Genomic DNA, 9813 nt, shown 5'->3' on the forward strand with positions numbered 1-9813 from the left:
TAAGTTCCATAATCCAAGAATCTCAAGAAAGCTTTCAAGATCATCTCTTAAGGTTTCAAAGTCAAGTTCTTTACATCAAATCAGGTCTATTAAGGTATGTGGGATTATGAACAAGGATACTTCTTTCATCCTTGTCCCCAAAACTTGATTTTTACTTAAGATTTCATAATTTGCAATTAGAGTTCATACACAGAGGATCTTGTTTTCAGTTTATGAATTTATAAAGTGATTGAAGTATGAAAGTGCATAGTTTTCTTGATTTAAAGAATTCTCTTTCATGATTTGAATATTATGAGTATGATTTGAGATGTTGATTTAAAGATTTCCAATCAAGCTTAAAGCATGATATTGTGATTCTTGATTTCATTATCTTGATATTGTTGAAGTATTTTAAGAAGTATATTGATCATGATGTTTTGCTATGAATTTGCATGAGATTTAAAGATGGGCTTTAAGCCCTAAGATTGAGTATTGATATTTCAAGAAGATTATAATTTTAAGCCTCTTAAGAAGATTATAATTTTAAGCCTCTTCGGTTAATGTTTACCAAGATTTAAGAAAGAAATTTGATCTTTTGATCCTAAGATAAGATAAGGAATCCACATTGTTTGTACAGTTTGAGATTTAAAGAAAAAAAGCTTAATTAGTTTTCATTACAAACCCTTGTGCTATTTTAAGGTGGATTTCCTAAAGTTCTGAGCAAAAGAATGAGAGTAGTATTTAGCACCGAGTTGGGTATGATTCCAAGGTTTCATACCCTAGAACTACGTGCCACCGTAGAATTAAGATTAAGTGCCCATAGTGAGCTAAGATAGTGATAACTTAAGATAAGGTTATACTCCTTGGCAAGAGTCTAAGCCCATAGTTGGCTAAGATAGTGATCACTTGAGATAAGGTTACACTCCTTGGCAAAAGTCTAATACCTCTCCCCAACGTGAGGTTTTCCCCTTAGAAAAACATGATGTTGGACTCCATGATGGCTCACATAGTATATGTCGATTAGAAGAATCTCCCAAAGTCCTTAATTCCTAAAAGAAAATGTCAGAACAGTTTTGAGAAAATTAAGTATAAAGGCTCACAAATTTACGCAGATATTATTTTACCTAAGATTTTAGTTGTCATAATTCATCTTTTAGTTTTAAGATTTATAAAGGTGAGTCCTTTTCACACTTAGCCTGGATGATATGAAAATAAAATAAGAGTACAACTTTTTTTAGAACTAAGTGTGGTGGCTCACAAGAATCACTTTTATGCTCTATTACTCATGAGTTATGATTTCACAGTTTAGATTATTCAAGTCAAGGTGAGTCACTCATATTTAGCATGCAGTTTCAAAAGTGTAATTGAATATTGCATTATTATTTTACTTATTCATACACCCCCACATGCTTAGTACATCCCAAAAGTACTGATCCATATATATATCTATGTGCTGCATTGTTTAATAATGTAGGTACAAGTTCTAGTGTTCATATCAGAATCTGATAGTTACAACTTCCAGTCAGTAGGTGATGAGTCCTTTCGATTCAAGTGCTCGAGTCAATCAGAGTTTGTGTAGCATTTTATTTTCTTTATTCATTCAGTTGTATTGATTTAAGATATTTAGAGGTCATGTCCCGAATACCTATAGTCAATACTAGTAGGGGTTTCATAGGCAGTCAGTAGAGTTGTGTATTTTATTTTAGTCTTATTTTATATAATCAGGGTTGTAATCATTTTAATATAGTTTGTTTTTATCATACTAAGAAAAGATGTATCTTTCGCTTATTTCTTTCTAACTTATGTAATTTATTCAGTTGCTTATGAGTTATACCAGTATAAGGGTTAACTTGGGATCACTTATGGTCCTAAGCACCATGTGACGACTAGGGGGTAGTCTCGGGTTGTTACAAACTTGGTATCAGAGCATAGAGTTCAAGTGTCCTAGGGTGTCTGTGAAGCTGTGTCTAGTAGAGTCTTATAAAATGGTACAGAGACGTCTGTACTTTTCTTTGAGAGGCTACAGGGCATTTAAGAAAAGTTTCCCTTCTTCATGCTCTAGATCGTGCTGTAAAGCTGTTTTCTTAGAATCTTTTATCTCTTCATGTGTTACCCCAAAATTCCTCATCTATGACTTATTCTTGAGATAACATGATTAGTAAGTTCCAATTCTTCCCAAGATGATGCTCTCAGATTTACTATCAGTAACTTCAGAAGTCACAAGTAGCTTGAGAGGAGCTCACTAGTATGCTATAAGTTTCTCAAGTTGAAAGTTATTTTCCTCATCCTCATGATTCGTTTAGTTAAGACAGAGTAAGATATGTATTCAGATTCCTCATTAACCCTTCAATATGGATAGTACTCATTAAAGGAGATTGTGTGAATATAGATTGTTGAATAGAGTTTGTATTCATGATATATTAAATCCTAGAGTGTTATGATTCATAAGTAGTAGAACCTTCTTATAGTTGGAAGTATGGGTTTAGAAGTATAGTGACAAGAAAGGTTATAAGGGTGATTTATTAAATGTATATAGCCAAACTTTTGCATACGATTGAGTTAGTAGTGAAGTGATAAATCCTTATGTGTTGTTTAGTGGAAGGTAGAGAATGAGTTATTAGCTAAGGTGAATTGTTGTTTGCTTGAAGTATGACAAGAGTTATTGATGGTATTTGTTGTGTTAGAAAAGTATAGGTTATTGATGAAAGTATTGGGTGGTTGAGTATTGTGAATTTAGGCTTATAAAGCTAAGAAAGATATGTAGGTGTATAGATGAGTAAATAATCGTAATGTATAGAAGGAGGATGCGTTAAAATTTTTTAATAAGGTATGTCAAAGGATTATAATCAATTGTCGTTATTATGAGGTTCTAGTGCACTGGTGTTTCTTGATGCTTTGTTTTATAGCTTCCAGGTGAGAATAGTATGTGAGGATGGGTTGTAAATCATATTTAGCACTAGACATTAAGTTTAAACAGTGGATGATCATCAAGGTGGAAGTAATGATTGCGTAGTCAGTGATGCTAGATATATGAGAGTGATTTAGTAGGCTTGAACTGTGTATGCAAGAGCTTATGTTCATGTATTCGTAATTAAGTTTGATGTAGAGGTGTGTATGGGGCTGCATTATTTTTGAAGCTTATTAAGTATTGTGTGTGGTTAATAGTACCCTTGAGTGGTTAAGTAGAAGAAGGTTAGCTATAGCGTTCATGATGTTCATAGTAGATGAGTTGAGGTGTTATGGATGTTGGTGGTAAGTCTTTTAAGTACGATTTTGATTCTTATGGTTTGGAAAGGATATAATTTTGAGATACGATCTTGGTAGGCTATGATTATTTGTTTAGTAAGGCAAGTATGTTTGTCGAGTTAATAAAGTGTATGTCTACGATGACGACTATTGAAGCTAAAGGAAGTTAAGAGTGGTATGTACTAAGAGAGTGACCAAGAATGAAGTTAGTATGGTTCATTAAAGGGTTGGGTTGAGCTAATAGAAATAAGAATTGAAGCTCTAGATAGTTTGAATTTAGGGTATGGTGATACTCATGAAGATTCTAAGCTAGTAAGTGTTCAAGTTATTACACAGTGATTTTTGGGGCAATAGAAATCCAAGGGTTGAATCTCGAAAGGAGGTAGTAGCAATGGGTGTTACAACATTAAGATATAGTCTTTTAGGGTAAGTTTAATTTTTATGTGTACTGTTATACCCAGACTTTAGAGTAAAATGAGTGCAGTTTAGATTAGGTTCAGTAAAGGGTCCCACATGCTTAAAGTGATGTCTTAAAGCTAAGGGGGAGAAGGTAGAATGAGTAACTAAGTCAGGCTTCCATATTCTAGTAGTGATGCCAGTGTAGTGTAGAAAAGCAATAATGGAGGATGATGCCCAACCCATTCTCATCTCAGTACAAAGTATTATACTTCAGTTACCATGATATCTACTCATGCCTTACGTGTCAGCTCCATGACCACAATTCATAGTTATGTACCTTATAGGAAAATCATGTACGCTTCCAAATTCCAGTATAAGAAACTCCAGTTCACTCATCAGTCAGAGTCATATTCTCCAAATTATGAACTCCAAATCTAAGTCATGCAACTCATGACTCATGTACTCATGCTTTACAGTATGTTCAGTTCCAGTACTCATGCAACACTCTTCATGATCAGTGAAATTCAAATTTATATCCTATATATCCTCAGATGGATCTCTTTAATGAAGCCATGCCTTTGACATTCTATTTCTCAGGCCTCAGTTAATAGACCAAGTTATGTATAGTATTCTTTTGTGCTTTAGGTCTTCATGTGTTAGCCCTTCAATGGCCTCTTATTATGTTAAGATAGTGGTGATGATAATGGATAAGTAGTGGATTAGATGAGAGGGAGTTGATGACCCTTATTAAGAAAGATTATTTATGTTTTTCTATCTGAGGCTAGAGGATAAGGGAATATTGAGGTAAATCTTTGGTATATGTCATAGTTAGTGGAGAATTTTGGGTATTCCTTCTGAATGCATAGTGCAAGAAAGCTGTTGTTGATAGAGATTTAGAGAATACGAGAAGTATGCCTTTATGGGTGGTTGTCTTAAAGTTCATATGTGGTTATAATGATAGGCTTGAATGTCATGTTGGGATGTAAGTGGAGGAATACAATATGTGCAAAAAAATCCATAGTAGGAGTTCAGAGTTAGTCATTGAAGTGGTAAGGCATGTTATGCTTAGGGTGTGAGCTCTAGAAGAGACATAGAAGATTGAATCATGTAGTTTAGACTAGTATTATGGTGTAGTGTGTTGTATCTTGTGATTTCAAGTTAGGCTTGATCATGGTAAGAGAATTTAGTTCATTTTAGACTTTAGTAGATTGGATTATCAATGCCATTTGAAGATTTATAAGTTGAATCAAATGGGTATAATATTTAAATAGTATAGTTGATGGGGTAGTTGAAAAGTATTGCTAAGCTTGAAAGTAAGAAGTTGCATCGCCTAAGGCCTAGTAATTCTATCTTAGTCTATGATTTATATATGTCACATACTACAGAGTTATAGCCATGTTACGATTCCTTATTCAACTATCTTATTCGGATCATGCCCAATAATTCGTTGCTCTCTAATGTTATTAGAACTTATTAGAAAGAGTGTTGAAGAAGTACTGCGGTTGAGTATAAGCTTTTAGTGATTTAGTTCGTATAGCCTGCAATCCAGTTTAGCAATCAAACAGATAAGCTTCTACAGATTTCCAACTTTCTGTTTAGTTTTACTATTCAAAGTTTTGTGAGTAAGACCACTTCACGAGGTAAAATTTTCATTCGTGCAAATTGCAAATTCACCTCAGTCCATGCACCAGACATCAGTTACAGATTCAGATATTTAGTCATAATTCAGTTCATAAGTGTTTATTGAATGATTTTAGTTTTCCAAGTATTCCAGCTCAGACAGCGTAATACCCATTGTATGATCTTAGTCTCATTTTCTAATGATTCATGCTTGCATAAGTTATCACTTCGCAATTCTATATGTATGATTGTTTCACGAACCCTTCAAATGAATTTTAAACTCGTAGCATGAATCGGCTCCTTATAGTAAATAAAGGCAAGGCAACTCAAAAATCAGCTTCATGATAGACTTTGTAAAGTTTCAGCTCAGCTATATCTATCATTAACATATATGTCATGTCTACATTATTCCATACTTTTAATGTCTCAATAAGTTCCTACCCATCATTCGAGGATGAATGATTTCAAGGGGGAGATAATGTAAGACCCCGCATTTTTTAAACTATAATTCAAACTATCCCTCCAATGTGTATAGACCCAAAACCAATGTTTCCTTATTAATATATGTATGATGATCAATTATATAGTATGGGAATACCGTTGGATATGAATTGAGGTCACAAATATCTCTTAACTCAAAGACGAGTTAAGAACGCTTCTATTGGTTAAGTTTTAGTGAACATTTCAGCTTGGGTCAACTTTCAATGACCACTACTCCTTGTACATAATGAGTTGCGTGTCCTACTTTATATCAAATCAAATATCTCTGAATCTTCTTTCCAACTTATTTGGTTTCACCTTAATACGATATCAGAGCAAAAAGTTATACTGATTTTACTTCAGTATGTCTATCTATAAATAAGTGATGACATGAGCTGATAGGCTATCACATATGTGACGACCTATCAGAAAAATAGTCAGACCAAACCAAAAACCTATAAAATTAAGCTCCTAAGTGACGACCTGAGCTGATAAGCCGTTAATTATGTGACGACTTATCTGACCAAGTCGTCACCCATGATCAAACTTGATTAACCTCACCCTTAAATAATTTTGGAGGGGTATTTTGGTCTTTCCCCTCACCTTCCACGACATAAATCACCAAAAACACGTATCGATCCATCATAAATCAATTTTGGAAACCCCTAATCCTCTTTATTCACAAGAACAAGATTAGGGTTTCCTCTTAACATCCTCTTCCAAGAACTTCAAAACTCCATTACTCATTCTTCAAGATAAGCAAGAATCTAAGATTTATAATCCAAGAAGTTCTAGAATATTCCCAAGAATATCAAATTCAAGTTATCCTCTTTAAGAAAGAAACCAAGAATTAAGTTCTATAATCCAAGAATCTCAAGAAAGCTTTCAAGATCATCTCCTAAGGTTTCAAAGTCAAGATCTCTACATTAAATCAGGTCTATTAAGGTCTATGGGGTTATGAACAAGGATATTTCTTTCATCCTTGTGCCCAAAACTTGATTTTTATTTAAGATTTTATAATTTTCAATTAGGGTTCATACACAAAGGATCTTGTTTTCAGTTTATGGATTTATAATGTGATTGAAGTATGAAAGTGCATAGTTTTCTTTATTTAAAGAATTCTCTTTCATGATTTGAATATTATGAGTATTATTTGAGACGTTGATTTAAAGATTTCCAATTGACCTTGAAGCATGATGTTATGATTCTTTATTTCATTATCTTGATATTGTTGAAGTATTTTAAGAAGTCTATTGATCACGATGTTTTGCTATGAATTTACATGAGATTTAAAGCATGGGCTTTAAGCCCTAAGATTGAGTATTGATATTTCAAGAAGATTATGATTTAAACCTCTTTGGTTATTGTTTACTAAAATTTAAGAAAGAAATTTGATCTTTTGATCCTAAGATAAGATAAGGAATCCACATTGTTCATACATTTTGAGATTTAAAGAAAGCGAAGCATGATTGGTTTTCATTGCAAACCCTTATGCTATTTTAAGGTGAATTTCCTAAAGTTCTGAGCAAAAGAATGAGAGTAGTATTTAGCACCAAGTTGTGTATGATTCCAAGGTTTCATACTCTAGAACTACGTGCCATCGTAAAATTGAGATTAAGTGCCCATAGTGGGCTAAAATAGTGATCACTTAAGATAAGGTTACACTCCTTGGCAAGAGTCCAACACCTCTCCCCAATGTGAGGTTTTCCCCTTAGGAGAACATGACGTTGGACTCCATGACGGCTCACATGGTGTATGTCGGTTAGAAGACCTTCCCAAAGTCTCTAATTCCTAAAAGAAAATGTCAGAATAGTTTTGAGAGAACTAAGTGTAAAGGCTCACAAATTTACTCAGATATTGTTTTACCTAAGATTTTAGTTATCAGATTTCAGATTTTAGTTTTAAGATTTATAAAAGTGAGTCCTTTTCACACTTAGCCTGCATGATTTGAAAACATAATAAAACTACAACTTTTTTTAGAACTAAGTGTAGTGGCTCTCAAGAATTACTTTTATGCTCTATTACTCATGACTTATGATTTGACAATATAGATTATTCAAGCCAAGGTGAGTCACTCACATTTAGCATGTAGTTTCAAAAGTGTAATTGAATATTGCATTATTGTTTTACTTATGCATTCACCCCTAAACATGCTCTGTACATCCCAAAAGTACTGATCCACATATACGTCTATGTGCTGCATTGTTTAATAATGTAGGTAGGGGTGTACATAGGTCTAGTTGGTTTAGTTTTTATTAAAAAAAAAACCAAACCAATCATATAGGTTTATAAACCAAATCAAACCAACATAAAATTGTATTTTTTCAGTTTAGGTTTTAGTCGATTTTTTTGGTTTTTTTTTTTTATAATCTTTAGTTTTTACAATTATATTGTGATCAAAGATTAGATCAAATATGTTTTCACTCATGTGCTAATGTAAAACCATAATTATGGAAAACTGAGGAGCGGAAAACTCTCTTGAAACTAAAAAGTGAGATGAAGAGTGAAAAGTTTAGGTTTTAAGTTTATATTGAGTTTTTGATCATTTAATTAGCAATTAATGGACAAATATTATAACTTAAAGGCCCAATCTAAATATAAAGATATATCTACATCTACTTTCAAATTATTGAAAATTACTAAAACTAGTTGAAAAAGAATTTAACAAGTAGATTATAATTAATATTTTATGTATAAAAAGTTCGAATATTATATATATATATATATATTATGTCGGTTTGATTCAGGTTCGGTATGACTTTTTTTTGGTTAACATCAAACCAAACCAAGAATGGTCGATTTTTTTTCTAACGCCAAACCAATCAAACCAAACCATAAGTCGATTTTTTTCGCGGTTTGGTTTGGTTCGTCGGTTCGGTTTGACTTGACGGTTTGGTCTGTACACCCCTAAATGTAGGTATAAGTTGTAGTGTGCATATCAAAATCAGACAGTTGTAGCTTCCAGTCAACAAGTGATGAGTCCTTCGATTCAAGGGCTCAAGTCAGTCAGAGTTTGTGTAGCATTTTATTTTCTTTATTCATTCAGTTGTATTGATTCGGGATAGTTGGGGGGGTCATGTCTCGACTACCTATTGTCAATACTAGTAGATCCTACAAAGGCAGTCAGTAGGGTTTTGTATTTTATTTCAGTCTTGTTTTTTATAATTAGAGTTGTAATCATTTTAATATAGTTTGTTTTGATCATACTCAGAAAAGATGTATCTTCCGCTTATTTCTTACAGACTTATGTAATTTATTCAGTTGCTTATGAGTTATGCCAGTATAAGGGTTAACTTGGGATCACTTGTGTTCCTAAGCACCGTGTGACTACTAGGGGGTAATCTCGAGTCATTACACTAATACACTCTACCAAACGACCCTAAGTATTATTTTTAAATTTTTTCATAAACAAACGAAATGATAGTTAGTTAACAGACGTGACACTATTCGCCAATATGTGGATGGAGTGTTCTTTTTGGTGTTTTTTTTCTGAGAGTCTCACTTTTGATTCATTATGTTGAAATTGTTGCTTCTTTTGGTGTCGTAGCATGTTTGACCAAGCTTATCTTTTCAAAAGAAATTTAATTATTTTATAAAAGTGCGGTGTTTGATCAAACTTTTGAGAGAAACTTAGTGTTTCTAGGGAGTAGAATAAATTGTTTTTCTGAAGCTAAAAAGAATAGGTTCTTTCTAAAAATATTTATTAAAAGGATTTTTTTAAAAATATATACTTAAAATACTTTAAAAAGTTTCACCAAACACCAATTGCTGCTTAAAAGTATCTTTTAATTTATTGGCTAAATACAAATTATTATTCACGTATGGTTCCTTTTTGAAAATATTTTTAGAATAAACATTTTTCAAAATAAAGTGATGTTAAAAGTTTAGCCCTACTAAAACTCATTAGGCAACATCCCTAACCAAAAATAGAAAATATAAGACCTAGGAACAAAATGCCTAAGTTTCTCAACTCTATAATGACTATAGAGGAAGATATAAGACTCAAACGTCTAACCGACTAATAAATGGAATCTATATTATTCATGGTTTCAAAAATAGTTAATTGAGAACACAATCTAAAAACTAAAA

Source organism: Capsicum annuum, chromosome 11 (assembly GCF_002878395.1).
Source record: "Capsicum annuum cultivar UCD-10X-F1 chromosome 11, UCD10Xv1.1, whole genome shotgun sequence".
In the NCBI taxonomy this organism is placed as follows: Eukaryota; Viridiplantae; Streptophyta; class Magnoliopsida; order Solanales; family Solanaceae; genus Capsicum; species Capsicum annuum.